Genomic DNA, 7,830 nt, shown 5'->3' on the forward strand with positions numbered 1-7,830 from the left:
TTTGATTCAGTATTCTGGATCTTTTGTGTGTGGTGTTCTTAGTGCGCGCAGCTTAGCTAAAATATTGTAAGCGTTAAAATTGGCTCCTTGTAGCCGAATCCTCTTTCACGCGTTCTCAGTTAAAACTTGCTGCACGAAAGTGTTATGCGAAAAAAGGTTCGAGAAACTGATTTTAATTATTAGCCAAATGATCGAGCGTAAGTGCCGCTATTTGTCAGTATCAGCCTTCATGTAACCTGCATATACATGTTCTCAACCTTTCTAATTATGCCCTCCAGATGGTCATCGTCTAGAAACATTCTGGAGCTAAGGTCCTAGAAGTATAAGACCAAGGAGAATAACATGCCTGTATTACTTCTGGCATGTAATCTGCATATCTGTATTATATATATATATATATATATATTTGTGCGCCTTGTTGGCGAATATGTTTTTAAGCACAATCTAACTCGAGAAAATAGCCTGCGAGAAAATACCATATGTAAATTTCTCTACCTAGAGTACAAATCATGAGGCACATCCTTCCAGAAAAAAGGCAGGTACGCTACGGAGACAACAAACCCGCGAATTAACTGAACATGCTGTCCATTGCCGGAACTTGAGAGTCATTGAAATCCTCTTTCTGCCTATAGGAAGCTCATTCCTTAATTTTCTCTTTCTCGATTCTGCAGTAGTCCGCTGTGGGTTCATTTCCCTGCAGTGGTGACAGTATCTAATATGAAATCGGTACACAAAATTTGCAGTGTACCAAGACTGCAGTGTTCCAAGAATTCGGCGCCAGCTTGGACGACAGATACAAGCCCATGACAGTCTTGTGAATCAGCTGCAAATCGTGATTGGCTTTGTGGCAACCATTGCTTCTTTGTCAGTTTACCAATGCTGAAAAAAAACTTTACTTGTCTTTTTCATTTACTTAAAGGACATCAAAACCGAACTGCCTCACTTTTTTCGGTCACCGTCCTTGAACCGCAACCTATCAAAAACAGAAGCAAATTCGAAACTCTTAGGTGGTGTCGATCGTATCATGGTCCAGCTTATGAGTGCAAAAAATTGAGTGGCTAAGTTTTTGTGCCTGTTGCAAGAGTTTCTTAACTCGGGTAAGCCCAGATAGAGTATTTTCACCACGTGCTTCTCCGGACTGTGCATTTTTACCAATCTCGGATTGAAACCCCCGTTAAGAGCCCAAGAACGGACTGCCGAGTACGCAGAGCTAGAAGGTGACTAACCCACCATAAAAGAAACAAGAGAATCACGAAAAAAAAAAAAAACCCTATACTACGAGTCGCGATCGAATGCAACATGGCCTTCTGTGCAGACACTGATCCGGGGATTCCTGATCCCGCTGCGACCGCATTACACCACGAAGCTTAGCAAGGATTGAGACCACACCTCGGTGGGTGTCCAGTAACACTGAACTGATCCGTGCTACCCTATATACTGACCAGCCCCCACAAAATTAAGGTTGCCTGAGGAGCTCCGGCAGTCCGATCTGCGACCCGGGACGAATCTCTTGCTAATTGGGCTCAACCCTAAGGAATAAGGCTGAAGAAGCTTTGCCAGAGCTATGCCCTCCTTGCACCCCCCTCTCCCTCCCCCCCGCCTTTGAGACATGGGAATAAAAGCGAACTAGCGAAAAACTCACAAACTGAGAGCATTGAAGCGTATCATTGCGAGGCAGTCCGGCGGCGTAGGAGAGAGGGGAAAATTGTTTTTCATCCATGAAAAGCACAATGCTATCGGTTTTAACAGTTTCGACAAGACGCGCATAACATTATCGGAGCGAAGATCTCGCAGACATATCGTCTGCTGAACGCCAGAAATGGCAGAAAACGCCTCAACAAGGACACAGTAGAATGGATACAATAACGGCTAATAAAAATAACATAGCTTGGGATTATTCACCGAAGATCACACATCCTGTTAGTATACACACGGAGTTCGTAATCTGTAGTAATATAGCTGCGACTATATAGTCGTGTGGTTTAATGTAGTCGCATAGCAGACAACCGAACTACTGGAAGCTAGTGGCAACACGTCATGTTATGCTCCCATGTGACCAACTCCTGCTGAGGATGTCATGATGCTTACACGTCTTGGGCAGCAAAATCGAAACTTGCTCTTGGTAAGCTATTATAGTAAATTATTTAGGGCACGCTGAGGCTTGAGCTTTTTCTTCTTTTAGGGTTTCGGGGTTGATTTCACTGAAAAGAAAACATGATAAATCGAAATTGTCGCGTCAGTAGTTGCTTGAGAAGTTTCCTCTGTGGTTCACAAACAAAACACTAAAGTATCATTCTATTGGTGCGTATGCAGTAAGTGAGAAATAAGTGCGAACGGCTAGAGGTAATTTTTCTCGTCTGCGTCTGCGTGTGTGCGTGTGTACACGAGCCTGGAAGGGGGCATTGTCCTGGAATCGAAGGTGGAACTGTCCTGGAATTCAAGGTGGAATTTTCCTGGAAATCGTACGAGGCTTACTGCAGCCGTACGGCGCGCGCAAGGTAAACCAAAAGCGTCTTTTCATCGCACGTCTTCTGCTTGCGTTCTTAGGCATTACTACGACATAGCCGCGTCCCTTGTTTCCGTTTAATATTATAGGTTGGCGAATATTGATACTTTTGAGTACTAGTCGAATATGAAAAACTAAGTATTCATTTTCACATTCGAAAATGAACTATATTCGCTATTTTCTAGCACTTGAAACTAAACAAATACTTCGCAACAACCGACTGACGATTAAAGTTTTGTTACTGTTATCCATATGCTAAACAAATTATCTCAAAGTAGCAGAAGTGAGACGACCAGAAAGGCTGTAGAAGAAATGCAGAAAAACGATGAACATTGAAAGTCTCATTTTAAATTGCACGGCGGTAGCCTACATGACAACCTGTCCAGTCATGTAGCATTCTTATTTCTTACGCTGCGATCAGATATGTATTTCGTGCAACGGGCCCATCTACATGTCCTTGCGGCACGAAAGTCCTCCAGCGTTGCCTTCCCTTTTTTTTTTTTTTTTTTGCTACAACTCCTGATCTTTTTTTTTTTCGAGAACCATTTATTTAGCGTACTTTTAAAGCTCTATTCCGTACAGCCACCATACATTCCTTTAAAGCTTGTTTGACCAGGCCTTAGAGATGTTGAGGCGCTACTTGTCTGTTCGCCCTTTCCCTTCCTCCAGTGTAGGGTAGCAAACCGGAAGCTCGTCTGGTTGACTTCCCTGCCTTCCCTCTCATTGCTCTCTCTCTCTCTCTACTTGTGCAGTTTTTACGACAACAAGCACTGATGTTTTTCAAGACTAAATATTTGTTGCACTGGCGTGGTACCTTGTTATGCTGGCAGAAATAAATACTCGTGCTATAAATACGTACATGTATATGCGTCAGCCGTTCGCCATTCAATTAAAAGGTCGAAACTTACTATTCATGTTCGATTCGCATGCGAAAGATGTGTCGTTCGCCCATCTCTATTTATCACTGTTAGTGAACGCATAACGCAACGACTCGAGCCACGTCATATATAGGTGCACCAAAAAGAAAGCGGAGAGCCTATAGTTTGTTGCATCTGCCTTTGATGACGGCCCGATCAGACGGCGCGAGCTCGCTCTTAAGCCGGGCCAGAGAGAGAGAGAGAGAGAGAGAGAGAGAGAGAGAGTACAGAGAAAGGCAGGGAGGTTAACCAGAGGTAGTTCCGGTTGGCTACCCTGCACAGGGGGAAGGGTTAAGGCGAATAAAAAGAGAAAGAGAGTGGAAGGTGGAGATAGAGAGAAAGCGAGACGAGCACTAACAAAGCGCGTACACTATAGAGCGGTAGGGGGCGGCGTCCTTAAAGTCTATCGTTAAGCCTCGTAGACCGCAGGAACCTTAATAACGCGAGTAAGGCCTTCAACGCGGATCCTCTTTCAGAGCAATAACCTAAAGCTTTCAGTTCTGATAGTGGAAGATTGTCCAACTGGTCCTGTACTCTGCACTTCACAAAAGCTTCTTGCACTAGAATCGCTCGTAAGAAAGCATTATACAGCCGATCCCGAGGCCCGAGATATTGATAGCGGCGGCGGCGGCCGGTTGACGGCAAGGAGCGCTTACGAATTCGAGAAGGTTTGTGAATTCGGGCCAGGCCCGGGTGGCCGGTTCCTGGTTCGCCGTCGAGCCGGGCTGGCCCGCTTTCTGCTAGCGTCGAGTCTGGGAAGAGCAGTCAAACTGCGACACGCATACGTCCGTCAGTACCGGCCAACGCGTGCTTTGTATATAGCTAACGCGTGCTGCGCGTGGGTCAAGCCGACGTTCCAAGCTAGCGTCCAAACGTATATAGCTTGCTAAAATACGAGCACTGCAATACAGGTGTTACAATTAAGAACCGGAATACGCAGCAAGCAAGAAAACAGTGTGTTCGCGCATAATTTATCGTCGTACTCGGCACTTTCTTTGTTCGTTATACTTTCGTCGCGCGCTTTCCGAAGGTTTCCGACGAGCCGACGGCACTGCCGATTTGCGGTACTGGTTTCATCGCCTACTGCGTCCCAGTGCGCGATGAGCGGAGTAGAAGTCAGCACCGCGAATCAAACTGCTTCGTTTGAAGCGACGTTGCTTATCCTTTCGTAGCCACAAAAACAGCAGGCGGGGGCTCGTTTAAAGGAGGTTCTTGTTAAAGGAGGGAGGCGAAAGGGGGGTAAAGTGCTACGCAGTAACTCTCTCAGTAGAGAACACCACAACCACGCGGCAAGAGGGGGAGGGCGAGGGAATGAAAGTGGTAGTGATTAGTGATAGTGAGAGGGCTCGTTTCGCGCCGCACAGAACTTCGCGCAACGCGCCTGGAAGGGAAAAACAGGGAGTGTACGCTCGACCTGGCCGGGAGAGGGCGCCGAAAGGCGCTGCCGCGTGATCAGGATGACTTAGAACACGCACCTATAAAGCGAGTTATAAGAAGGAAGAAGAAGCATGTGCTTGCTGTGGTAAAGCTAGGGAAACGATGGAGCATGTGTTATTAGAATGTGAAGACATCTGCCCAGCGGTCGATTTAGGCACCACTGGGCCTCCTTGAAGCCCTTGGGTTCAGCGAGAGCAGGGGAAAAGTAAACACGTCCGCAATAGAGGTAAGTAAGCGGCGGTTGGAGGATTGGCCGAAGAAAAGTAAGGAAACGACAAAAAACGGAGACGTACAAAAGCAAAGTTTGCAATAGGGGGTCAGAAAATTTGGTTGTGGGTGTTCATAGAGTTGTTTCTTTTAACTTAGGTAAGACATTAGGCAGTGTAATAGAGCTTGGTGGCGCAACCCACCGCCCCGTTCCAAAGGAGACGCTCATCACATCCGTCCATCCAGCGTTCCCGAATGGCGCTGCCGCGTTCGGGAGCGCTGGCGCCGCTGTACGAGTACGAGCGCACGAGACCTACGCACTTCCCGCAGAGGCGTCCGTGAGTCTCGCGTTTTCGCCCTTCTCGTGTTTTCTCGCGCGCGCCTGAGGGAGTCGAACGTGCGCAGTATATTGCTGCTGCAGGAACGAGTCCCGGGGAAAAGATCTTCGCATAAACTCTCATTCGCTTTGCAGACAAAGAAAAAAAGAAAAGGCGCAAAGAAGGTATAATATTAGTGTGAGGTGTAGGCAAGGTAACTTTTATTTCGTAATCAATGATTATTATACCTTTCAAACCAAACATTCGGGACTACGACACAGGTTGTGTTGCTGTTTGATAACGAGCACGGTGCCCCCTCCCCTTCCCTCTCCCCTCCCCCCCCCCTTTGCTTTCACAGCCACACGAAAACCGCTGCGAAACTCAGCTTCGCTGTCAAAAAGAAAAAAAAAGAAGCAATAAAAAGTAGGGTCGAGAGGAAGGGGTCGCCGAGCCGCGGGTGGTCGATAAAACAGAGGCACCATGCCGGAAAACGTTGACACGGCCTGTCGCACGCGCAAATCGAGCGTGCAGTAAGGCTGTTGTCGGGGGCGGCGGATGACAGCGCAGCACGTGCGTAGCTGGACATCGGCAACCCGAGCCCGCGTATACGGGCGCGCTTACTCCCAACCCCTGAAGGCGCAGAGAAAAACGAGACCAGCTCTTTCCCCGTGTTCCTCTTCTAGTCCCGCCCCGATGCTCACGCAGTCACCGCCGACGGGTCATTGTCGTCGCAGTTGTCGTCGTCTCCTCTGCCGCCGGAGACTGCAGAGTCGAAACCAAAACCGGACGAGCGAACAAAACGGGAGAGCGGGGGAAGAGCGGGCTCAACGGGGTTCTCGATCCGCGGAACGAACGGGGATGAGGAGGGGGTGGAGGGGAGCGAGGGTTAAAGAAGGAAGCTGGGAAGGAATGCCCTTCAGCCGGTCGAATGGACTCCTTGTGATTGGAGTGGAGAGGCGGAACTGGGTCCCTGTCTGTCTGCGCGAGATCAACTGACAAGAAAACGGCCAGCGACGCGCAAATCTGGAGGTCCGTGAGACGACGTGAAGAGCGAGGGCTGGTGGCGGGCAACTGAAAGCAGGGATTGGGGAGGGGAGGGTGGCGGGGAGGCGAGGGAAGAGGTGCTTTTCCTCGGCTCTCGATCGGCGCTGGTGCGCTCTCCCGTGTCCAATTAGATTGGTCCCCAAATCCTCGTCTAATTGGGACTGAATGTGCCCATACATTTTTAGTGGTTCGTTTTCTTCCTTCTCTTTTTTTTCCTTTTTCTGTTTTTCTGTCTATCTTGGCTTTCGCTTGGAACGTGGCTGAAGGCAGCAGAGTGAGTGCACGGTGGAAGGTGTCGTACATGCCACGTCGGCTGCACGGCTCTGGCGTTCCGGGTCGGCACTCGAGGTTGCGGCTTCGACTCCCGGCCGCGGCGGACGCATTTCGATGCGCGCGGTACGTAAAAACGCTCGTCCAGCTGCACATGTAAATAATAAAAAAGAACGGTATAGCAAACCCTGAAACCAGGAAACTTCGTTAGGTATTTGCAGACTCGGCAGCCCTCCTTTTCACCAGGACATGTTCCTTGAAAGTGGTCACTGCGCCGCAAGCTTTACAGCTGTGCGTACTATAGGATCCCATGCATGATTAACTTTGTCGGGGTTTCCTGACGATTCTTGGCATGCTCTCTGGTCGTCAACTATGGCGCCAACATAAGATACCTGCATAATATATACATTTTTTCCACGATGTAATTGATATTTTATTATTTTTGCCGTATTTTTATATACTGACGAGGAGTTTTGCTGATGTGTAGAGGTCATTAATTGGCTACGCTCTTCGTTTGAAATGCCTGTCCTTTGTCTCAACGTCACGTTATGGTAAAGTTGTGCCTAGTTGCGGATGCCCTACTGCAACGCAGAGTTTATGAGCGAGAGAGATAGATACGTCATAAGGCAAAGGTAGGGAGGTTAACTAGGCTGAACCCGGTAGGCTACCTTGCACTGGGGTAGAAGGAAAGAGGATTGAAAGAGGAGAAGGAAGAAAGACGGTCACAGTCGCCACTGTTGCGCACACGAGCGGTGCAGTGCACTCAATGACGAAGCGAGTAATAGGTTTTTCATTCGCAACTGCGCCTGATCATCGCTGCTATTCTGGAAGCGAACGTGAGCCCTCACGAATGCGAGAGCCATCGTGTGTGCAGAAATAGCGAGCAGCGGCCGCACATAACACGTCACGGCGATGCCAGACTAAGGCATTATTTAGCGGCGACTGTCAATGGCGCGGGGGTGTGGGGCGGGTGGGGGGGAGGAGGGGGTAGGTCACGATGCGGTGAAAGGAATCGGAGAATCCGCTTACGGTTTCCGTTCGCGGGCACGAGAGATGCTGACAGAGGAGACCCCACGCCGTGTGCCGACAGTTAGCTACACGAGCAGCCACATTGGCCAAAGGCAAGGGAAAG

Source organism: Dermacentor variabilis, chromosome 7 (assembly GCF_050947875.1).
Source record: "Dermacentor variabilis isolate Ectoservices chromosome 7, ASM5094787v1, whole genome shotgun sequence".
In the NCBI taxonomy this organism is placed as follows: domain Eukaryota; kingdom Metazoa; phylum Arthropoda; class Arachnida; order Ixodida; family Ixodidae; genus Dermacentor; species Dermacentor variabilis.